The sequence below is a fragment of the Schistocerca piceifrons genome, chromosome 1 (genome assembly GCF_021461385.2).
Source record: "Schistocerca piceifrons isolate TAMUIC-IGC-003096 chromosome 1, iqSchPice1.1, whole genome shotgun sequence".
NCBI classification, from domain to species: domain Eukaryota; kingdom Metazoa; phylum Arthropoda; class Insecta; order Orthoptera; family Acrididae; genus Schistocerca; species Schistocerca piceifrons.
The window spans coordinates 975,950,612-975,976,614 of NC_060138.1; the positions used below are offsets into that span (position 1 = coordinate 975,950,612).

At 43.1% G+C, this 26,003-nt stretch overlaps 1 long non-coding RNA gene and 1 pseudogene across 1 annotated transcript in view; both read right to left on the reverse strand.

The window, feature by feature from the left end:
* The window catches only part of LOC124803641, a 1,814,685-nt gene that overhangs the window by 1,088,133 nt on the left and 700,549 nt on the right, over positions 1-26,003 (reverse strand). The gene's annotated exons all lie outside the window — the stretch shown is intronic.
* Positions 17,788-17,905, reverse strand: LOC124728126 (annotated as a pseudogene).

Sequence of the window (26,003 nt, forward strand, 5' to 3'; positions counted from 1 at the left end):
GAAAGGTAAGTGAACACCTTCATGTAATGAGTCGTAGGCACCTAGCTGCGTGACAGTCGCCTCAAAAAAAAAAAAAAAACCCGTTAGTGTGTGCCTTTCAGAGGCACAGGTGGAGAAAAAAGAAAAGAGGCCATTATCCTCGCTATTGACATTCCTTTGTAGAAAGCATCGTAAATGCGACACGCTCAAACTTGAAAACATATGATCATACTGTGGAGCTCTTAATCTATGATATTTACTATAATGCCCAATGAAACGATGAGAAACATTTCACGGCTATTGTCTTGCTAGTTGAGAGAAATGCCATATGGCTTGCTTTATGTATTTATTTACTCATTTTGTTTAATATCTAGTTTCTAGCTGCACTGCAGCATTGGTTAAAATAAAATTTAATAGATGTACTAATATAGTTATTTTATGCCTACAGATCCAGTCAATAAGAAATTTATGATCTACTTCCAAGAAAACGAGGGCACATAAATAGACATTTCCCTTCACAGGAATTGCATAAATAATTTTTTTACGATTTGGTAACTTATCTGCTAGTGTAAGTTCTCACGAGGCATCCCTCTAGTGTAAAGATGTGATATAGGTATTAAACATGGCCATTTTTACTGTAATATTTTTTTCTGCTTGAGCTTTGGCTTGTTTAGATATAAGTTATTGCATTTGCTGCTGCTTGCCTTGCCAATTTCCATTATTTTATTTGTCATTGCTGTTTGTGTTAATTGTTCTGTGCTGCTGCATTGCCTCGTCCCTTAGTTTAGCATCTGAGCTCAGTAGATTTAAGTTAGCTTAAGAGGGGGTAGACTATATAAGAGAATGAGTTGCGATGAATTGGAAGAAATGCATTGAGAAGTCATACGAAAAAAGTACAGAAAGCAGGTATAGATAGGACTTTTTGGAAATAATGAAGAACGAAGGGAGATCTCCGAGAAGTAAAGAAAGTTTTGTTTGCAAAATACTGCAGTAAAAGGAACCCTGTCCTTTCCTTGTGTTATCCCACTATGTGTTTGTGTTCCCTTGTGTATTTGTGTTTTTCCTGTCTTTATGTGTTTAGCTGACGTCGTTATGTTGTAGAATTTTTCTAATACTATGCTATTTACTTTGTAAAGTTGTTTAAACATTATTTGTTCTGTTTTGTTTTAATGCTCATGTGTGAAGTTGATGTTTCGAAAGTTATTCTGATCTTTTATGTATGTACTCATGTCATAAATCCTGTAACACTGATGTATATGTTATTTCGATTCTTTTGTAAAGCCTCTACTACAAATGTTATCTGTATTGTTATGTTCCTTAATGATGTATTTTGTACCTTTGTAATTGTATTCTTATGTTATAAAATTGTAATTGACACCAGTTCATCATATTAATAACTTGTAAGTTCCATTTCACTGCACACGTTTCTGTTGGTCATAGTATATGGACAATATGTGAGAGGTAGTGACTGTTAGTGTATGCACGTGTGTTAATAATTCAGCAAGGGACTGGATAACAGCATTGCTGGTCCTAAGGACAATTCCAAACACTTTGTGAGTGCACAAGTGGTGGTTATGGACTTGCTATATTATCCACAAGACTCTTCAATGGTGATTGTGCACCTGCACAGTCACAACAGATGGCTGCTGGCCATCTCGGGACTACAATGGGTCTGCATCTTTGATGACCCACCAATACTATTATTTCTACAAGGACTGCAGTGGGTCTGCACCTCTGGTGGCCCATCAATACCACAATCTCTACCAGGACTACAGTGGGTCAGCACCTCTGGTGGCCCACCAATACCGTAATCTCTACCAGGAGTACAATGGGTCTACTCTGTGATCACCTGCCTACCAATATTCTTCAAAACTTAGAATGACTCTGCTGTGGGTTTGCTCTGTTGTGGCCCATTACCTGTCAGCATGTCAAGAGTCAGTACTGTCTTTCCGTTGGAAGGACAACACTACTTCTTCAAGACTGCATGGAAATCCACTACTTCCGTGTGCATTTTCTTTTACTGCTCAGACATTGAGAAAAACACTGCTATTTTACTGTGATGTACGATCAGGACTGTCTTTATGGACTGTGAGAAAATTTTAGCTTTTGACCAACATTGTATCAACAAGTGTGTGTATTTGATATCTTTGATATTGTAATTATGAAAAATTTCTTCAAATCTGTATTGACCACTGCCCAAAACAATTTGTAAAATTTTTTGTGGGGAGCATAGGGGCTATGTAAGTAGGCTGTTTATGTTTTCTTATTGGCAACGTGTCATAGCGCTCTGTATGAAAATCACTGGCTGTGTAAGTAGGCTGTTTATGTTTTCTTATTGGCAACGTTACGTAGCTCTCTGTATGAAAATCACTGCCTGTGCTTTGTGCAGTCTGTGGCTAGTTTGCATTGTTGTCTGCCATTGTAGTGTTGGGCAGCGGCAGCTGGATGTGAGCAGCGCGTAGCGTTGCGCAGTTGGAGGTGAGCCGCCAGCAGTGGTGGATGTGGGGAGAGAAATGGCGGAGTTTTGAAATTTGTAAGACTGGATGTCATGAACTGCTATATATATTATGACTATTAAGGTAAATACATTGTTTGTTCTCTATTAAGATCTTTCATTTGCTAACTATCCCTATCAGTAGTTAGTGGCTTCCGTAGTTTGAATCTTTTATTTAGCTGGCAGTAGTGGCGCTCGCTGTATTGCAGTAGTTCGAGTAACGAAGATTTTTGTGAGGTAAGTGATTTGTGAAAGGTGTAGGTTAATGTTAGTCAGGGCCATTTTTTTGTAGGGATTATTGAAAGTCAGATTGCGTTGCGCTAAAAAATATTGTGTGTCAGTTTAAGGACAGTCGTGTATAATTGTTCTAAGGGGATGTTTCAGATGTAACACCTGAGGTCATCAGTCCCCTAGTCAGAACTACTTAAAACCGTAGCGGTCGCATGGTTCCAGACTGAAGCGCCTAGAACCGCTCGGCCACTGCGGCCGGCCGAAGGTGCTCTTTAAGTCTTGGAAACAGGTGAAAATCGGATACGGCCATTCGGGACCATGGCAGATGACCCAAGGCGTCGGGTTGTTGCAGATATCCCAGCCTTCGTGTGTAGTCTGGCATATTGAAGGAGGTGGTGTAGTGTGTGTGTGCACGAACTCTTCGAATTCATGTTTCCACACACCCCATGACGCATGCTACAATTCGGAGCCTTCTAACAGCAGATAGTTGCAACTTGGGTCAGCGAAGCGGGCAAGTTGACTGAGTAATACACATTACACAAAATACCTCAAACGATATTGAGAAAAGAAGAAAAGATCCGGAGACATTTCTGTTACTGAATTAGAATCATTGTGCTTCACGGTGAGACTAAAGTTTCTTATCCAGTGTACCACCGTTCTGCTGTACTAAACGCCCAGTGAAAGGGGTAACGAAGTACTATCGATAGTGGTATGACTTAGTAAATCGCACGTCTTGTACATCGCCGATTGTCTTGAACTTTTGGAGCTGAGCTCGCTTTCTTTGCTGCGGCGTCATTGTCTTGCTGTTAAGATCAACAATGCCCAAGCACTACCCTTCACACGCCAGAACTCAAGAAGACAATCACTGTCTAGCGCAAAACGAATGTGTGTAGTTGATTCCCACCAATATTACTTGTACAGTCTGCTGATGCTGTAATACATATTCGAAAGTTTTTTATCTATTGGTTGGGTAACAGTGAGTAATTATTCGGTTAATTGAAGAAAAGTGTCGCTTACAGCAATGCCAAACATGTGTTAAATTGAAATAAATTTTACTGTGAAAATGAGCACGTCTGGGTCACTGAATTTTTCCGAAGTGTGTTACTTATGAATTCGATAAAATAAGTAAGAAATTCCATGGACTGGTATTATTTGAAAGAAATATTTGTCGCTAAAATTTGAGAATTTTAATATTCTACAGTGAAGAGACAGGCTTCTTGTTTAAGGAAACAGTAAAATTTTGCAGCGAATCATGTTTTCTCAGTTAACTATCCTATACACATGTCCGATCAGAGCAATCTGAACTGTTGTCATGAAGCATCAGCAAAAAATACAGGAAGAGGAAAATTACACCAGTTTCATGTAGGAAAGTTTACGAATCAAGAAAAGGATTTTTTAAATTCTATCAAGAGACAGCGTTAAGAAACTTACGTTTTCGTGTAACTTCTTCCTGTCTTTCTACATGCATACGATTGCTGAAGAACTCTTTGTGTTTTAGATTTAATGCAAGAAAGAAAACGAGACCATTAAATGAAGCAATATCTTATAATATTTCATAAAATTTTGTCTCATAGAATAATGTAGCCACATAAAATGTTTCAACAGTGTTCGGGCATTACATCGACATATCATCATACGGCAGTCCGAATGAGTTTCAGTAACATGGGAGATACAAGGGAGAAATCTTTTACACTCCACTTACGCACCATAGTTACCATCTGGAGTCAGCACTAGACAGCCTGTCAGAGGGCTTTGATTGCCTGTTGTCAGATTACATTGCTGGAGATGTAACTAGCACATGTTTTGACCAGCTGACAAATGGACGTAACTACAAGACACAACGCTGTCTGGTATTGGAGAAAACTTGACTTCCCATAACAACTGAATGCCTTGAGAAGAAATATTTCATAGAGAGGTATGTATGTACGTAGCTGTGTGTGTGTGTGTGTGTGTGTGTGTGTGTGTTTGTGTGTGTGTCTGTTTGTCTTTTGTAGGAAAAGAGAGTTTTATGAAAGAACTGCAAAAGTTGTTATTCTGTTTGCAAGAAGAAGAATGTGAGCTCGCTAATCAAGTACATTGACACTCCGAGCGAAAACTTTACATACTGATAGGGAAAAGATCCTCCTAGGTAACCTAGAACCATGTGCTGTGGATGTGGACTGCTAGCCTGTCGCAGCCCACCCATCTCGGGCTGTTGGTTTGCTGGTCCCTGGTCTGTTGGGACTGGCCAGCCTGTGGCTCAAGCCGCGGCCAGGCACTCGCTGCATCGCTCCCTTCATGTACTTCATCTGCAGCTCTCACTTCATCTACATATTAAGGTGTCGTAGAGTTTCATGTAACTTACTGAAATCCGCAGGACACAATAAGGTAGTAGCACACTGGACTCGCATTCGGGAGGACGACGGTTCAATCCTGCGTCTGGCCATCCTGATTTAGGTTTTCCGTGATTTCCCTAAATCGCTCCAGGCAAATGCCGGGATGGTTCCTTTGAAAAGTCACGGCCGACTTCCTTCCCCGTCCTTCCCTAATCCGATGAGACCGATGATCTCGCTGTCTGGTCTCCTCCCCCAAACAAACCAAACCAACACTAAAGTAGCAAGAGCTATATTGCTGTAGCGTGTATTTTTATACTTCCAAATAAGAGAGTCAATGCAATATAATTTAAAGAATGCAATCATTATAAACTTAGCTACCACAAGTTGTTTCACAAACGTAACAGTCTCAGCAAGCAAGAAATAGGAAGCTCAAACGTCTAGTAAATTTCCGAGAGAGAGATACATTAGCTGCAAAGGTACTTTTGTATAATATTAATTTTAAAGTAACTCATCTCACTTAATATTTATTATTCATGAAGACAGCGATACCGTTGGGACAGTTTCCTTTCTGTGAGGGAGGACGCCATTGGTACAAGAATACATTTGCTAGGACATAGTTTAATGTTACGACTACACGTATCATAGCAACCTAACACATCTGTAGAGTTGCCCCAGATTTCGGTTATAAAAGTGAGAATTCACTGCCTATTGTTCCAACTTTTAAGTAGGATAGAGTCCATTACTTCAGGGGCTTTAAGCAACGATACATCCTCCTCTGGCTTCCAATTGTGGATCCGGTGGACAGGTTAGGTGTGCAGGCACACTATTTAAAACTGGCTGGGGAGTGGTGTTTATTCTTGGGAAACTTACAGTCCTAGTGGGTTTCGTGATAGCACACGAAATAAGACGTTTTGCGCCCTACTGTATCTCTACCCACAGAATCTAATTTTGTATCAATAAAATAATAATACCAAGAGAACCCCTTTTCATGCCGTCATTTCCCTCTCAAAAACAAAAATATCTCTTTATGAAGTCTTTTACTGAATGTAAGGTTATTGCCGTGTCATAGTCGGAGAACCTTCATTGAAATCTTCAGATTTTATTCTAATGTGAACTGGTACACTGACTGACAACGTTTTATCAAATGGTTCAAATGGCTCTGAGAACTGAGAATTACTTAAACCTAGCTAACCTAAGGACATCACACACATCCATGGCACGACGCACGATTCGAACCTGCGACCGTAGCAGTCGCGCGGTACCGGACTGAAGAGCCTAGAACCCCTCGGCCACCGCGGCCGGCAACTTTTTATCCAAAAATATCTCTTCCTCCTTGCTTATTTCCTCCTGGAACTTCTTCCCTTTCACTACATACAAGTTCTGTTACGGTCCAAGCTAGGGTCGAGGGAGAAGCGTGGGTGAGTGCTCCCATGCAGCGCCGGAGCACTTATGAGACATCATGCAGTTAACTATCCTTCACTGGCGCGAGTTTTACAATCAATCCCTCTTCTTCCCAGGGCTGACTAGCAGCGACCATGCTTAGTGTGCGCTGCTCGAAAGTGCGAGGCGGCGTCATTGCCTGTCGAGTAACTAGCTGAGCGGAGACCCTGATCCTCTCTATGATCGAAGCTGCTCTTAGGTTCGATCCCAGAATTCTGCATACCTGTCTAGTTAGTTATCAAGATGACTTGAAGGCTGAAGACACAACGGAAACTTGAAGGACAGCCCGAATGGCGGTCCCAGTGTAAGGCCAGTAGGGTGGTACTTATATTGCCCCGCCGAGCACTCAAGTTGCAGAGCTTGCAGAAGGGCAGATCGAATTTAATCCACAGAAGATCGGACCGGTCCCTATCCTCAGTCAGTCACTGTTGTGACCAGTAGGACTGCGACTTGCAGATCGGAAGTACCCTCCATGAATGGACAGCTGTGGACTTGCAACATTGGACACAAAGTTGGCGGCAGCTTGTAGACACTTGTCGAATTCGCCAGAGTCTCGTGCGACGTAATGGAGCTGGTCTACCATCGGTATCTCTGTTGCAGATACAATGGCCTCTCTCTGTGGCTGACCTTGAAGGGGGCGGCGGTTTTATAGCAGGCGAGGATCTGAGTTTCCCCCCACCCCCCACCCAACCCGAACCGGGCGAGGAGGCGCAGTGGTTAGCACACTGGACTCGCATTCGGGAGGGCGACGGTTCAATCCCGCGTCCGGCCTTCCTGATTTAGGTTTTCCGTGATTTCCCTAAATCACTCCAGGCAAATTCCGGGATGGTTCCTTTGAAAGGGCACGATGAGACCGATGACCTCGAGGTTTCGTCTCTTCCCTCAAACAACCCCCAACCACCCCCCAAACCCCCCCCCCCCCCCAACCATGCCACATGCCATTACCCCATACTGGTGACCAAATGTGCCCTAGTTTTCCTAGCCTGTAAGTGTTCTTGTCTGCTCTGCTGCTTAGCTTCATGGTTACAGGGCGTTACTTTATGCGAAGTTTGCATCCTTATTACATTTAGCCTCGTTACTGTAGAGCGTTCAGTCTGCTCTGGACCGTTATCAATGTGCTTGTTGTTCTACGCTCTCCTCTCTCATAGTCCGATGAAGGGAGCTGGCAGCTTGTTTGTGCTGCGGGCCTCTCGGGTTGACATTTAGCATGACACCATTCCGCAGTAGGCAGACGATCCCCACCTAGCGACTGCGCAGTCAGTTTCGAACAAAATTTTATTTCTGCACTTATGTACTACTTTACTGTGCAGCATTCAACACACAGACACATTAAGATTGACTCAGTAGCTCCACGATTTTATCTGAGACACAAGTTTTCTGCACTTATTTACTACTTTACTGTGTTGCAGTCAACACACAGACACATTAAGATTGACTCAGTAGCTCCACGATTTTATCTGAGACACATGCATGTTCAACGTGTTCTTACAGTACCATTCGGCGTTTGCTGTTGCTTTCCAGATTACGATCACCTAATGCTAGACCAGCTTAAACAAGACCAATTAAACAAACTCATAGAACGTCGACTCCATACATTCAATACAAACACAGCTATAATGGTAGCCGTAATTTTTTATTCACCAGATTTCTCATTCGACACAGGTAAATGCCCCGATAAAGTGATGCGTTCTTTATGGCTCCCAGCAGACATTTCGACTAAGTCCTGGGCTTTACGTTTGAGGTCTCAGCTACCATGTAGGATCAAGCAGCAGTTGCATGTCACAGACTCGAAGTGTTCTCGTCGTTTTCGCTACCCAAAATTCCATGCAAAACATGTGTACTACAATTATTGATTTAGTTTTCAAACAATTAACTTGCATATTCTAAAGAACTATGTTTACCAGACAATGGTACCTTGCGCTATGTTCCAAAGTTTGACTTGCAGACTGTGTCCCACTCAGGCAGCGGTCAGCGGATCACTGTACGCTAAGCGCTCGCTTGCTGCCTACACTGTCGTTCCCCAGCATGCCTGGACGACGTGGAAAGGGAGGCAAAGCCGCCGCCCTGCTGCAGTTGCTGGGCCTCGTGCTCGGCGCATCAGAAGGTGGGGGATGGAAGAAGAATAAGACGACGGAACGGAAGGAGCAGTGCTTCCGCTGCCTAAAACTTGGCCACATTGCCAAGTACTGCCGGAACCCAGTGGCGTGGCTTCGGTGTGCGCAAGCATACGATTCGCGCCACTGTACGAAAGAGGACACCACACGCTGCTGCGCCAACTGTGGCGGTGCTCACGAAGCGAATTACCGAGGCTGCATTGATATCAAGAACTGAAGTTGTGGTGAAAAGTCAAGACGTAGACGTAAGACCACCAAGAAAGCGGACACAACAGTGGCCGTTGCATCCTTGCCCCCGCCCCCGGAGAATCCGGGGTGGTCGATGACGTGGCTGATCCACCACACGCAGCCAGCGAGGCGTGCACCAGGCTCCGTGCAGCCGCTGACGAAGAAATTGCTGCCCTCAAGCCGCAATGGCGGAAGAGAGGGCGGCATTCCAAGCCGAACTGGCGGAGGCCCAGCAGTTGGTGTACAGCCTACGTGATGCACTGGATAGCCAGCCCCGCCCAGTAAGAAGAAGGACGCAGAGACGCAGACTGCCGCCTCCGTGCAGCCTGTAGCAATACAGGAAGCCACGGGGGTGGTAATACAAGACGCCACCGTACAGACAGCCGTCGGAGGAGGCTCCCTGCCCCCTCTCCAAGACGCAGCTGCAGGAGATAGTTCCATCCATATGGACACTCTCAGGTCTTAAAACGCCCGCCCTCCTCTCACTACTGATGAGCGGGAACATCTCATCGCCTCGGTAGAGCAAGCCGAGAACGCGAGCAAAGAACAAGGGACGAGCACCGCTGAAGACGCCGAAGTCGCCAGCTGGGAGGATATGCCAGATCCCGAAGTGGCACAAGCATACACATCCAAGAAGAAGAAGAAGCAGAAGAAGAATAAGAAGGACCCAGACGCCAAGAGGACCTAGAAGACTCTCCTCCTTACCGCGCCAGACACCCATCATCATCATCATCATCATCACCATCATCATCATCAACCACTCGCCCTGTCAGTCGTTGACTGGCATTCCTAGGTTTCAACAGGGCCATCCAAGTAAAGGCCCCTAACTGACGCATCGCTATTATCCATTCAACCTACCGCCTGTCTCTGACCGGCAATCATCAGTCTTCCTAACCAAACACAACCATCCAAGTTACTCCTAAAAGTCCCAGCATGATCTCAATCCATCCAAAGTGGTGTAAATGTCTAATGACAACAGACTACTCCTTACCTTCATCAAGCAGAGGAATTCAAGTGCGAAGAGAGAGAGACTGACTTGCAGACAGCAAATAAAATCATGTGCTTCATGGACTGAAATATCTTATGTTCCATAAGGAACTGCAAAAAGTTGAGTAATATCCGTTGATTATAAGAAAACCAATGAAAACAGTTTTCTATGATCAACAATTAGTGCCTGTTCTAGATTTTTTTTTTAATGAAGTTCACACCATTTCAGCGCACACGTTAAGGATCACCACATCTGGAATGACAAGTAGAGTCGTTCTCCAGGCTAGCTAGCGAGTTGCTCGGAGAAGTGATACGTGAGCGGCTCGGCGAGGTGATATGTGAGCCGCTGGGAGCCCTTGAGGCCTTGCCTATAAGGTGGAAGCCGACTGGCCAGCTCTGGTAGAGTGGGGCAGCTCGCACTGATGCTGCGCGCCTCTGTTTTCAGAGACTTCAAGGTGTACTTCCTTGAGAGACTTCTCGCCATGGCTTGGAGATTGCTCCATATTTTGGTTTCCGGTGCACTGGCTATCAGAGAACCATAACTGCTTTGCCTGCAGGTGAATAACGTGATCCACGGTGCACCTGGAGATGCTGTTGGCCGTCTGCAGAGTGCAGTCAACTAAACTACTGATGGGCCAGCTGCCCTGTGATAAGTGGCATGCACTGAAGCACTCCTGTCAGAGGAAACAAGTCAATATCCACCACGTTCCATGTAACAATGTCTGAAAACCAAACAAATGAGCTTGAGAATTTTTTTTAATGTGATAAGCATATTATTATCATCATTATCATCATTATTATTTCAATAGTAGTGGAGAGGCATTAACCATTTGGCAAGTGCATTCTGTAGAGTGTGATGAAAATTAATTTTCCGTGATCAAAAACACAAAACATTAAAAAATAAAACACTTTAATGCGTTCTATCTACAACACTGCAGCTGTTAATAATGTAATAGTGGCAACTATTTATTTACAGCTCGTACAAAATAGATACGTGTTTCGAAGTTTTAAAGACCTTCAAAGTAGTCACCGGCATTTTATATAACCCGTTGCCAGCGATGTGGAATTCGTAAGATACGCTTAGCAGTGTCAGTTGTGTTGACAGTTTGAGCGGCGCGGTCTATTGCTCGACGAATTTTTAGCAGTTCTGACGCGAGTGCCGTGAAGTGTTTCCTTTGGTTTAGAAATAGAGATGAACTTACGATGGCTTAAATCAGGGGAGCGCAGTAGGTGGTATAGCACTTAGCAGCCCCATCAGAAAAACAAATCAGGAACTGCTTGCACTGTACGTGCTTGAGCATTGTCCTGCAAAATGATGGTCAAGTCCTGCAGAGAGTGTCATCACATCTGTCTCTAAGCTGATCGTAGGCTGTATTCCAAAAATGAACAGCATCGAGGCAGAACTTGACTTAAGCCCTCGTAAGTTCAGCTCGATTTCTAAACTGAAGTTTAAGTAATTCTAAATTTTAGGGGACTGATGACCTCAGAAGTTAAGTCCTATAGTGCTCAGAGACAGTTTTTTCTAAACTAAAGGAAACACTTCACGGCTTTCGCTTCAGAACTGCTACAAATTCGTCGGGCAGTAGACCGCGCCGCTCGAACTGTCAACACAACTGGCACTGCTAAGAGTATCCTACGACTTCCACATCGCTGGCAACGAGTTATAAGCAGTGCTGGTGACTACTTTGAAGGCCAGTAAAACTTTGCAACACGTGTCTATTTTGTACTAACTGTAAATAAATAGTCGCCACTATTAAAGTTCCAACCATCGTATAATTGTTTGATTTATCGTTATTTTTTAAATACCACACTAAAGTGTTCTTACCTCTATACATAAAAGGAAGTGTTCTGTCTGACTGACTCATCATCACACAGCCCCAAACGCTAGAACACAACGTTGAAAGTTGAGGAGGGTGTTGATACTGTAATGTAGAACGGATCTTTAGAAGCTCCAACCATAAGGGGGTGAAATAGGGGATGAAAATTTTTAAGAATATGTGTTCGAAATTTGGAATTTCACTTCTTGTTTAGAAATAAAGATATGTCTTAGTTGATGAAAGTTTGTATGGAAATATCACCACAAAAACTCAAAAGGCAAAATTAACAATACCCTCCGACTCCAGCTACCAAAATCACTGTTTGGTCAGAAGTACATTCTGAAAAGACCATGTTCCTGTGGCCTTAATTACCGTAAAGAGTTCTGAAGAAGTTGCAATTTACGAATAACATAAAAATTCCATCAAATATAAACAAAAATAAAATCTGTGAACACCATACAGTCTACTCGAGAGAAGCAAAGGGCGCTGAGCTGGCTATTAAGAAACGTAATCATTTTCAACTAACCAACATGGGATCTTAACTAGCAAAATTCATCAGCACAAAATTGGGGCCCAACATGGTGGGTAATAAAATCATTCCTAGAAACCCTTACTTGGTGCCGGCCGGTGTGGCCGAGCGGTTCTAGGCGCCTCAGTCTGAAACCGCGCGACCGCTACGGTCGCAGGTTCGAATCCTGCCTCGGGCTTGGATGTGTGTGATGTCCTTTGGTTAGTTAGGTTTAAGTAGTTTTAAGTTTTAGGGGACTGAAGACCTCAGATGTTAAGTCCCATAGTGCTCAGAGCCATTTTGAACCTTACTTGGTAACTGCACAGTGATACTTTGTTTACTTGTAGCAGGCCTCTTTTGTGAATATGGTTTTGCTGTTAAATTTCCTTCTGTCGTCTTAATGCGGGTTTTTCGTCTCGTTTCATTTTGCGAACTCTGTCTTTTGTGGGGGAGTAAAGCGTCCAAGAATCTTCAGTGTCTGATTAATTTTGGGAGCGACCAGTTGTATTTAAAAACGAAACAAAAATCGTTTTATTCGAATACGAAGAAGTTGTTTTTAATCAACCTGATGCCGATTCGCTAGAAATGCCATTTTCTCCGACTAGTTGTTTATATTTTCACATACCGATAGCGTTACGTAGCACTTTGTAGTATAACTGCATCTATCGGAATAGTTCTGAGGAGTTGATGTTAGATCTCAATAATCTCTGTTTGCAACCGCGGCTAGTATACCATTTAGTTCTGGAAAGTGCCGGGCAGTAACGACCTGACAGGTTTCTGGCGCAACAAACTAATAACGGGAAGCTGCGTCGCCTTTGAGCCGGGCTTCCTTTGCGCGACCCGGAAACTGGTGGCTGCGGTGAGAAGCCCGCTGTACTTTCCGCGGCAGCAGCGATTCATCCGCCGCAGGAAATGAGATTGTCTACCGGCGCGCCGAGTCGGGAGGGACCGCAGAGCGCTGCGAGGAACTGAGGCCGCTCAGGAATGTGGCCAGCACAGCTCTGCGAAAGAAGCGTTTAATGCCGGCTGGGAACCCAACTGTCACAATGCGAGGGTCCAGAGGAAAAAAAAAATGTACGGTAAATCCACAAAACTGATGAGTCCGGCTTGTGCAACAGTCTTTATTGCCACGAGGTTTTCAGTTTTCTCAGTATTAATAACGTAATGTCTCTTTCACTATGTGTCGTATAATGAGATATTTGTGTACATATATTTAGCGGTATATGTGGATATTGTCTGCGAAATATGTTGCAAACAGAATTAGTGGCAAAGAAATAATGAATTTAAACGTTATACATGGTGCGACAGCTTTCGACGCATGCAAGAGTTTATGATGTTACATCTCCTGAACCATTCGTGGCACTATGATATAATTTTGCAGGTAGATATTGTCTGGTAAACTGATTTTGAACAGCGTTAGTAAAATGTAAGTAATAAATTCAAACGTCATGCAAGACGCGGCTTTTTTCAAGCATCCCGTTGTTTATGGCGTCATATCTCCTGTACTGTGATAGGTAGGTGGAATAGACACGTATACATATATTCATTTTCATAAAATTTATGGATATCTAGTGATGTGTTGTACTGGAACAGTTCTTGTACTTCCGATGGGAGAGGATGATGTCCTTCGACCATCCGTGATCTCCCTTCGTTACTCACAGTTGCTTTGAAACTGGGATGATACATGTCCCGCCTCAACCTGACATAGTTCGAACTGGAGCTCCGTGTTTGATGATATTCCGTTCGGAGTGATGTTAAACTCTAATCTTTCTGGAATTTGTTGGCAGAAGATGCTGGTGCCTGGTCTTCCAGCAAGAAATGTTACTGCGGTATCCGGGAAAATCTCTGTTGTCATTATCTAGGATATAATGAGCCAGGGGCCTAACCGAACCGGAAGCACCCATCTGTAGTGTGACGTCGGCGTTAATAGCCCGGTTACATGAAACTGTAATAATCACAAGATAAATTCATTTTTTTTAAAATTCTAGTCTTTGATCACAATATAAAGTCCTTCGACGATGACCGGTTTCAGTCAGTAATGACTATCTTCCGATCTGTTCTACACGATGTCCTAATGAGATAAAGTTGTAATGACATCGCCAAAACACACTTCTTGATTATATGTTGTAACTTCCCATATATAAAAATTTCCGGTACAAAACTGACTGAGAATTGAAAATTTTGGACGTAAGCAGCGCTACGCCATGGCCCCGTGAAATTAACCTGAATAAACTGAAAGATTTCTTACCTCATGGTGGTGTCGCCGGATAACGCTGTCTATATATCCGCTCCTAAATGCCACAGCTTAGTGCAGGGCTGGCCTATCTACTACTACTGAGCAACATTTGTCTGATATTTGCATTATTAGAAAAAAGGCTGAATTTACTTGTTGACACAGCTGCATAGCTGGTCCTCGGATTATTAAACTACACATGACTATGTACTGGGACAATTTGTAAAATATTTAAATTCAAGTAAATGACTGGTAAAAATTATGTTCTGAAAAACATTATTGGGAAAGTTTCTGCAAACCATTACATAAAAATTGAACATTACAGGTCTGACTTAATTAGTGCTGACAAATCACAAATGGTTCAAATGGCTCTGAGCACTATGGGACTCAACTGCTGTGGCCATCAGTCCCCTAGAACTTAGAACTACTTAAACCTAACTAACCTAAGGACATCACACACATCCATCCCCGAGGCAGGATTCGAACCTGCGACCGTAGCAGTCGCACGGTTCCGGACTGCGCGTCTAGAACCGCCAGACCACCGCGGCCGGTGACAAATCACAAAGTTTGAAACAAATTCATATTAACATCTCAGACAACAAATTTAAGTACGTGCATAGCGATGAAGAATAATAAAGTTTACCTTACACTACATGGCAATGAACTGCGCTGCTTCAGCGGCGACTGCTATTGCTCTGACATGGCTAGCAACTGTACTGTAGCGGTGAGCAGTAGTAACGTATTCTCCGTAACAGCGAGCCATTGCGACTGCTCCATAACAACGAACTACTGCGACTGCTCTGTAGGAGCAAGCGATTATTACTGCTCCCGACACTGCTCTCGCCTGCGATTGTATTGCAGCAGAGATGTTTTATATCGCAGGCAGTGCGTGAGCAATACATCGAAATTACATTTACTCCAGCATGGTAGTGAACAGTAAACCTCTTACATAACGAACCCCTTACAATGTCAAGCAAAAAATAGTAATTAAAACCATTTTTCAAATATCAATGGGTTGACTAGGCACTGCTCCAAAAAGTCAAAGTACGGACACACTGGGACGTAGTTCATGACACCTACACGAACGTGTTCTCTGGACTCTACTGCACAGTGTGTTTGAAGGTACCTATAAGGTACCGTCTTCCTCCTTCTCTCCCTCCCACACTTTTCTATTCTTTTCTTAAATTTCCTTTACTTCACGTCTATGGCCACAATTTTTTGTCAACAGATTACCGGTTTCAGATATGTTTTATAAAAACATGTCTTAATGTACTGGAGCCATAGTGGCCTCGTCAAATGTTAAACACAAAGTCAGCGCCAGCGCATCGTCAAATGATACCTTTCGAAAATGATTCTTGGGAAGAAAGACTGTCGGTACCTCTGGGCATGAGCCTGAATTTCTCTGATTTCAATACCGTAGAGAAAGTGCGAGACATATTTTTGAGGAAGTAATACGTTTTTCAACTCGTTTAGGAACGTGGACTCTCGGAATTTTGTAGGGCTCTCCGCGATCCAAAACTCCTTTCTTTTTAGTGCCTCTCAATTTGTTGTGCATTTCTGTGATACATGCTCGCTAAACAAATACGAGACGAGGCGTATTCGTAGAACTTCTACTTTTTCCATTAAGGCAGTTATATAAGCATCCCAAGGTGTTTAGGAGAAGACCTGTTTCGTGCATTTAATACTTATGTCCTGAGAACTCACGAAAGAGACCAGATGGTGCACACAATTTTTACCCTGAGCCACACTTGTTTAATCGCTCCTTAAAATAAAGAGCCTGACTGCAGATAATTGCAGGGATACCATATTTTCAGCAAATAAAAAGCAATGAACTAAAATGTGATGTATCTAGAGGGATGTGGTGGCAGCAACTTCATTACATCTCCTTGATTGGAGGAAAGTAAGTCATAGCTGTGTTGATGATCTGACATACTCTGTGTCCAGTTGTATCTAGCCATCGGACACAGCTAACGCATACCGGTAGCTTCTGAACAGCGGTATCACGGCGTGAAGGGTGAGAAAACCAGTGAAATACGCGAGGTTAGTCATAATTTGCCCGATCGTTTCCCCCGATTGTCTTTTGTTCCAGCAAAATACAACACTTTATCCTTGCTTTGACAATAAGAAAACAGCGTAATGAATACTTTGAACTGACGGTTCTGCTGGATAGGACTGCGAACTTCCTTCAGAGATCCTCGGGCATAGATGTCGTATACTGTCGTGGAAAATGCACAGTACTTCAAAGAGGCCGCTGCTCATCTTGGGCTAAACGCAAATTGAGACGTGTATAGCACGTGTGACGTGACGCGACACTACAGCGCGACGCGCAAGTACCGCATACGTCGCGCTTGTCCAACGCATATTGAGACATACTTTGCAAGCGCCGCTTGGCGACGCTCTGCGCTGACAGAAACGAAGTGCGCACCCTGTAAACTTTCTCAAACTATTTTACAGAAACTATTCGGTAATAGTGTTTGATTTTTGTTTTCATTGTAGCATTATATGTCAGCTTCGTGGCGAAGTGCCCGTCATCTCGCTAATAGTGATACTTAATGTGATATACAAATTTTAGTAAGACACTACGCAAAATTCGAAAAGTGTGCAATCAAAAATAGGGGTCGCTATGATTTTGCGCGTATTACACCATATGTTGCTGCATATGAAAATTAGCTAACATGTTGAATTTTTCTTTAGACTTGGGAGGAGGTCTCTATCTGTCTCCGATCTCGAGAAAACAGATCCTATGTAGCGCGCTCACTCCCGATCTCACACCAGCGAGAATGAAATATTCACAACATTCCTCGTAACTCCTAAACCGCTCTAGACATCGAAACGAGGTTTTGGCGAATGATAGCACACAAGGAGGAGAGTATTTCGCCAATTGGTAGACGTGAAATTTCTTATGTTACTGCAAACCGACGCAATGAGGTTTTTCGTAAGTTTTTGAGCTCTGTGGTTGCCACTTACTTGTTCAATGAAGACCTCTAAAAAAAATGGTTCAAATGGCTCTGAGCACTATGGGACTCAACTGCTGAGGTCATTAGTCCCCTAGAACTTAGAACTAGTTAAGCCTAACTAACCTAAGGACATCACAAACATCCACGCCCGAGGCAGGATTCGAACCTGCGACCGTAGCGGTCTTGCGGTTCCAGACTGCAGCGCCTTTAACCGCACGGCCACTTCGGCCGGCTAATGAAGACCTCTGTTTCAGAATTCTGTCGCAATAGCTGCTGTAAGAAGCACTCCGTCATCAGGCCACAAGTGGCCCATAGGGACCATCCGACCGCCTTGTCATCCTCAGTTGAGTATGCGGATAAGAGGGGCGTGTGGTCAGCACACCGCTCTCCCGGTCGTTACGATAGTTTTCTTTGACCGGACCTGCTACTATTCGGTGGAGTAGCTCCTCGATTGGCGTCACGAGGCTGAGTGCACCCCGAAAAATGGCAACAGCGCATGGCGACTCGGATGGTCACCCATTCAAGTGCCGGCCACGCCCAACAGCGCTTAACTTCGGTGATCCGACGGGAACCGGTGTAACCACTGCGGCAAGGTCGTTGCCCCTGCTGTGAGATGAGTATTTATAAATTATACTGTGTTTTGGCAAAGGAAGTACTATTAAATCTGTCAACAAGTGGCCGTTACTCATACGTGGCGATGCCTCTTCAAATGAGGTAAGGTTAACTATTCTCACAAAAATAAATTGCCAGTTCTGTTGGAATTTTGGTTGAATCCCCGTAACTCATTGTATTTTAACAATAAACGACTGGATTGGAAACTTGCCAAAGGATTTTATTCCTTTTCTTGATCTGAGCAGTATTACAGTAATGACGAGCGTTCCCGTCAGGCGGGATGACAGGCACATGTTGGATGCTGGTTACTCACCTACGGCTGGCCAAACTGACAATACGTGATTCGCGAATAAAATAGTTGTTGTTGAGAAAAATAAACAATTGATCTATCACAGAACTGAATGGTCAGTGTATTGTCAGCAGCCGAGAATAATGTGCGCAGCAGGAATGACTTGTGAGCGGGGAGTTCACGTCGTTGGAAAAACATTGTCATGAAAGTAGATCTGCCCTTGTCAGTAATACATTTTAACCAATTAAGTATATGAAACCACCACACTCTTTCAGGATACTCATACTTTCGTAATAATACCGACCATTTTTCATTTGGGTAGCCTATTGTATAATTAGTTGTTAATGCTTATAATGTGTATGCAACAACTGAAATGCTTTTTCTCAACAACAACTAAAATGCTATTTCTCGTCAGGGCGAGACAATTAAAACATTGTTATTCGTGAGGGCTTATCGACTGTTTCTAGCTTTCAGTGCAGATGTGATTTCAACGTGTATATTGTATAATTTCTCTTATTACATCCATATGCAAGTAATGATAGTGAAACTTATGTGCTTCATGTCTTGGACGCCTTTTACCAGAAGTACAAAGGGGTCATACCTGCAGAAATTACGCCTTTTCGACATTTTGCAACACATACGTCTGCATAACAGGCAGCAAGTAGATAACAGTGTTTTACTTTCCTGCCTTGCTTCTAGATCACACTATTTTATAATATTCCTTACTTCCTTATTCACTACCCTCGCGATGTATCGTCTGTCGCTTCTTACGATCTGAAACATTGTGGAGGCAGAAGATATACTTCCAGTGGGTAACGGCTCATTAGTTACTGAACTGTGCATTGTTCTTGACAAAAGAATAAACAAAACAAAAGAACTGTACAGATATATGAAACTGAAAACTATTATGTACTAACGATAAGAGATGGAACGCTAAATCGGCGAAAACAGAAACACTATTCAGTGACAATAAAATTCAGCATACTCTAAGGCTGTATTTTTTTCGGATGGGCGGTACTTCCATTGCCCATATGCGCCATGCGAAGTAAGTGTGAGGCAGGATTGCCCCCTCCGCTCCCCGCCACACCCTACAACATTGCTCGTGTTGCGCGCGGCGCGAGAAACTGTGCCACAACCACAACGCCGCGCGACCTGGCGCAAACGCGTGTCGCGCCCCCATCGCGTCGCGTCGTAATTTGCACGGTCCTGTTTCAACCTGTGAAGTTACAAAAATACGCGCTGCACTATGCTACGCTACACGCGCTATACGCGTCTCGGTTTTCACCTAGCGTAACGACACCAGTGGCGAGTAGATTCTTTGACTGCTCAGCAGGAAAAACGCACAAGCCACGGGAAAGTCTTCTTAAGTGTTTGCTTCTTGTTAGCGGGCAGCATAGAAAACTTCAAAGAACGACGTAATTTTCACCAATAGTTTAATCTGAACGACATAATTTCCACCAATATTTTAGTCTAAATGAGTACTTGTGTAAGTACTAACAGCTAGTCTCGGGGTCTGCTAATTTTCAAGTGCACAAATGCATGTGATCGTATCTTAATTATAGAACAATACACACGTGGTACCCACAGATACATGACAATATGTGTAACTGTGCAGAGCTTGGGAATTTTGTTGTATTCTTATTAGAGCGACGTTTTCACATATTTCATGCATTTGGAAATGAGCTCTTGCTGGAAACAGGCCAGTAGCGCTTAGCAAGTTACTTATTTAAAGTAATAATAAGGTGTAAAACATGTCTTTCTCATTTTTCAAATAGTTATTACGCAGGATAAGACTTGAACAGCATAGCTGCTATATTGCTTGCCGAACTCCCAGTTTTTGAGAGAAGCTGACTATGATTCCTGTGAGAAATTGTTGGACTTTTACATCGTGCAGTGGACCCTAAGATAGTTTCATTAGTGACACCTCTCATCTCCACTAACTAAACTACTCTACAATTTTTTCAAGCCAATAGCTAATGAACTGATTTATGACCGTTTCACGTATACACTACTAAAACAAACCATCTCTTATATTATTCTTTCGTATTAAATTTTCGTGTCTTCTAGTTTTGCATACTGTAGTTGTCCAAGCAGCTTTCCCCGCTATTAGTCCTTCCAGAGACAAGTTAACTGTTAGTTGAAAATGAAACAGATGTACCACAACTCCTATCAATTTTCATCACGTTTTATCCACCACCCACGTTTCACTTCCATACAGTTCTGTGCTCCAGACGTCCTCAAAATACTTCTTCAGCTCCACCTCATAATTTCAGACTATGAAACTGCATATTGGTTGGCTCAAATGACTCTGAGTACTATGCGACTTAACATCTGAGGTCATCAGTCCCCTAAAACTTAGAACTACTTAAACCTAACTAACCTAAGGACATCACACACATCCATGCCCGAGGCAGGATTCGAACCTGCGACCGTAGCAGTCACGTGGTTCCGGACTGAAGCGTTTAGAGCCCCGGCTGCATATTGGTGCACAGTGAGATTGCCGTTTTGACAAGTAACGTAAGAATAAGTCATTCCTAACTGCATTAAATTACATTACATAAAGTCGGTAAAGGAAAACTGATCATTTTGTACTGTTTCCATTTTACACTTAAGCATTTCATTAAAGATAAGGGCCCCGCGTAGTGGCCGTGCGGTCTGAGGCGCCATATCACGGACTGCGCTGCCCTTCTCGCCGGATGTTCGAGTCCTCCCTCGGGCATGGGTATGTGTGTTGTTCTTAGCATAAGTTAGTTTAAGTTAATTTCAGTAGTGAGTAGGTCTAGGAACCAATGACCTCAGCAGTTTGATCCCTTAGGACTTCACACACACACACACGCACACACACACACAGAGAGAGAGAGAGAGAGAGAGAGCGAGAGAGAGAGACTGAACATCCCAAGCAAAAGCGACCCTGCAGAGGTGAATTTCTATCCTGACCGTCCCAAGCAAAGAGGACCCTACAGAAGTGAATGTCTATCCTGTAGAAATCTATGGTGATATTACGGGAGCAAATGCCGCAATGAGTGTAGCGTCGTTCAGTGGCATCTACAAGTCATTTCCCAAAACACGAAGCAGTTCATGAAAATGATGGCCATTATAAAAAGAAAATCACTACAGCCCACTTTCAATTCCTTTTTAACCGAAAACGGTTCAGAAAGAGAAATAACCATCATACAGATTTCTGCTACATTTGTTATAGTGAACCAGAACTCAACTGACAAGCTGGTCGAAATGACCGAGAGGTTCTAGGCGCTACAATCTGGCACTGCGTGACCGCTACGGTCACAGGTTAGAATCCTGCCTCGGGCATGGATGTGTGTGATGTCCTTAGGTTAGTTAGGCTTAAATAGTTCTAAGTTCTAGGGGACTGATGACCTCAGAAGTTAAGTCCCACATTGCTCAGAGCCATTTGAACCATTTTTCAACAGACAAAATTAGAGAGTTAATGGTGTGAACCCAAAGAAAAGAAAAAATGCCCGAAAAATAATGTCCAAAATAAGGTTAGCAAACAAAGTGAAAGGTGGCTACACTGTGCCACAGCGCCAGAGGTTGCGCCAAAGAGTTTTATTCCGCCGCCTCCACTGGCAGTGCTTGTCGGGATGTGGCAGTAGTCAGTGCGTGTTGAGAAGTAGTAGGAGTCAAGTCGTTGTTGAGATGCCGTCGTAGTGAGCGGTTGTGCAGATCTTGCTGAGAGGATATTGATAGCTGTGCTATTTGTGGCCATGTTTTATGCAGTTGTTTGATGGGCTAAACAGCAGATGTTGTTCGAATGGAGATATTGTAATGATCAGAGTGCTTTTCGTCAATATATATGAAGGTAAAAAAATTCCCTTTTTTTAATTATTTCAGTGTCTTAAATAGTGCGTCATTACAGGTTCAGTCAACAAAGCATCTGGCTTGTGTTCTTGTATTAGAGTGTAATTCTGGTTTTCTTACGCAATTATAGTATTTATATTTTTTTTTATTGCTTCAGTATAAATGGTATTTAAAATTTCTTGTCTTATTGAAGAAGAACCGTGCCAGATGTGTACGTTGAATCACAGTTTCACACACAGAACAGTTACACTTGTGCTTTGGTTTCGTACGTTTTATAGTTGCTGGGGACTTAATTAATTGTGTTAACGGAAATTTTCTTTCATTCTTTGTTGTTATTCTATGCAGTCAGATTGCGTAATAATACTAGTCAGGGCCAACCGTTTACGAGACAGCGTAACCGAACAGACAGCAACTAAAAATATTTGCATTAAATTTATAACTAGGCCCCCATGCAAAGGGCTCGAGAATACATACCTTAAGAGGTATGAGCAATCCTTCATCATCGCTACCACCGCTACCGAAGACACTTCTCTTTTACGGCAAGCTCTTTATTTCCATTTCTGAAAAGTGGTATCATGGATCAAAGAAAGACAAAATCCAGTAAACAGGGTCGGTAAGGTGCACATCTTAAAAGATGTATGACCACTTGTGCACCTTCGCTGCTGTGAAGTACATCTCTTCTGCTGAGCAAATGCTCATAGCTCTTAAAGAATGCATTTTAAAATTCATGTATACTGGACATTTTTTTCTTGTTTTGGTTTATGCTGCCTCCTCTGTAAATATTGAAACCGAAGAACTTGTAGAAGAAGAGACGTGTTTCACTGTAAATGTCAGTAAACTACATAATATTGATGTTTGCCTAAGTCAGTATTATGCAAACTGTGTTCAATACACCTGAAATCTGGAATCTACGACGACTTTTTGTACAGTGCCAGACGATGGTGCACATAGACCGAAACTATTAGCATGCGTCAATAAAATTTACACAGCAGCTGATTCTGTGTACCACTCTTTCGTTAAACTCTTATTAAGAGGCTATTTTTATCGCTTTCCTTAAACTTTGTGTTTAGAGATACAACAAGGTAATATAAACGAGGTGGGCTACAGAATCAAAAGCAAATAATATATATGTCTTATAAGTGACAAACAGAACCTTCATTCAAATCAAATGCCTGAATAAGAAAAGTAAATGGGACGGAAACTAGAAGGATTCAGCTCTGCAATTTCGTTCCAAAGAGGGTAAAATACCATGCATACTGATAATTGATTTTAATGTTAAACGAGAATAAATACTGTATTGAAGGGAAAATATCAGCTATTGACGGAAATTAAGTCTTTTTGTAACCATTTAATTTGGCTGATTCTAAAATTTGGCAGTCGTATTGTGACACGGCTCGAAGACGTGATATGAGCCTTAGATGATATTACCTCTCGTCGCTAGGTGGATTTCTATTTGTCGTGTGGTCAGACGAGAACGCTTATTCGTAGAATTAATATCAACCATCGCAAGCACGGGTCGCAGTTTCGTACTTAACAAAACCAATAAATACTGAATTTATATTGCTAATAGTCTGATATCAATTTAGATTTGAATATGGGGTGGTATCGAGAAGTTCCCAAAATTAGATAGTTGCCTGCCATTGTTGACGACTACACCGAAATACCACTAGGCGTCTCCATCTACATTTCTCTGTATTCAGTGTCATAAGCTGCTGGTGAGGAGATTCTAATTGTGACGTTTCCGCAAGTTTGCGCTTCCTTGATAGCTGACATGAAAGAGCGGCGTGCCTATATAGAGTTTTGTTTCAATCTTTGTAAAACCATTGCCGAAACACGAAACGTTGGACAACGGTTTATGTCAGAAGTTACGGCTCGTATCAGCGTTTCAAACACGGGCCGCCACCGAATGTTGACGACCGCGTCGGTCTGACACAAACAGTAATCGTACCAGAAAATGTTCAGAATGTCAGGAAGTCGCTTCTGCAGGATCGTAGACAGGCCATACGTCTATAACACCCTAGGTGTATATTATGGTATATGTGAATGTCTCTGAATGTTGAACATGAGACGAATTACGGGAAAGCTTCTACCACGGTTGCTTCAGACATTCAGTGCAACAACGCGTCGAATTCTTGAACAACTGCACCAAAACAATCCAGACATTCTCTAAACTATTGTCTCTGGTGATGAAAATTGAGTTTATGGTATTATCTTCAAAGCAGAAGTCTTCGCAGTGGAATGGTTCTCCTTCACCTCAGGAAATTGCTCAACAAGAGTAATAAAGTGCTTGTTGATCTATTTTTTCTTCAGTTATTAACATTTGACAAAGATTTTTTCCAGCATAGCAATGTAATACACTTAAGTGACGAATGTCTTGGGATAGAGGTATACAGACATACAGATAGTGGCAGCATCGCGCACACGAAGTATAAAGGAGCAGTGCACTGGTGGAGCCATCGTTTGTACTCTGGTCGAGACTGTTCTTTCGATTTGACGCCACTTCGGTTACTTGCACGTCGAAGGGGATGAAATGATTATGATTAGGACAACACAACACCCAGTCCCTGAGCGGAAAAAATCTCCGACGCAGCCGGGAATCGAAACTGGGCCCTTGGGGTTGACATTCTGTCCCTCTGACCACTTTTATTAATTTTTTTTATTTTTGTTGTGTAATTGCTCAGAGGCCTTCTGCGTCCCACTGGTAATATGTTCAGTCACGTCTTCGCTAAATTGATGTGTTCCGTTCAACTGTTCAGAAATGTTCATTGGTTCAAACCGGAAACCACCTTCTCTCTTGGCTTAACACATACCAGCTGCGAGGCGGGTCGTGGAAAGCACTCCCAAGGAAGTTCGAGAAAATTGTCTGTATTTTGGGTGACGGACAACGACATAAATATGGCCATTGAGGTATGTCCAAAAACCGAGTACAGAGTCTACAGATTGTCCAAATAGGTAGTGAATGGCATGTCCGCGTATCCAATTCACAGAATTGGTCTTTGTCCGAGGAAAATAGTCACGTTCCAATAATAATAATAATGAAAGGGGAGTAATCCGATCCGGAATGTCCCGCGTTAGAAAAGCCACATTACCACGAATCAATTGCCAAACCTCCGCCGGCGGTCCGCAAACAAACCGATGTCCATCATTGTCTGGCACTCCACACGTGGAACATAGAGGTGATTGGGCGAGGTGGATACGATGAAGGCGAGATTGGTTGATTTGCTTACCATTGACAGGTTGAACATTCGTGTCAAGGTAACAGGCGAACACCGCGCGCCATACATGAAGCCAGTCAACCAGTGGGAACGTTTGTTCAATCGGGTTAGGTGGACGACCAAACTGGAGGACGTTGTATACTGCCTTTGTCTTGAGTAAAAGCTGTCTTGGTAAGGTGAGGCCTAGATAATTGAGTTAAAGAAAGACGTATCTTATATAATGGAACTAGTCCGGAACATCTGAGATCATCACTGAGGCTGACAGTGAGACCGGCATATATGTCGACAGGAGGAGACCAGTGAGGCTCGTTGGGCAACGTGTCCATACTATCATCTGGGAGCTGGCAAATAGGGCGCGAGCTCTATCCGGCACGTGAAACAGACCTATCCCACCTCGTTCACTGGGAAGAGTAAGGGTTGCATAGTTAAATTTGAACAACAGCCCTGAGCTGACGAAAGATGCCATCGCTGCCAACATGCGACGTGCCACAGTAAGCGGGAAAGGTAGAACTTGTGCTACATGGGGAACTCGGGACGCGATATCTATATTGACATATCGAGCTCGTTGGAGAATATCTAGGGATCGAAGGCGATGGCCCATAAGACCTGCTCTGATCATTAAAAGGAGGCGTCGGCAGTTGATGGTGGCTGAATGCCGGAGATCAGATGAAAAATCTATTCCCAAACAGCGAATGGTATCAACGGTGGTGAGAGGTGTAACGCACTCCACGGGAAGTCCCGTGCCAATGAACATAACTTGTGACTTAA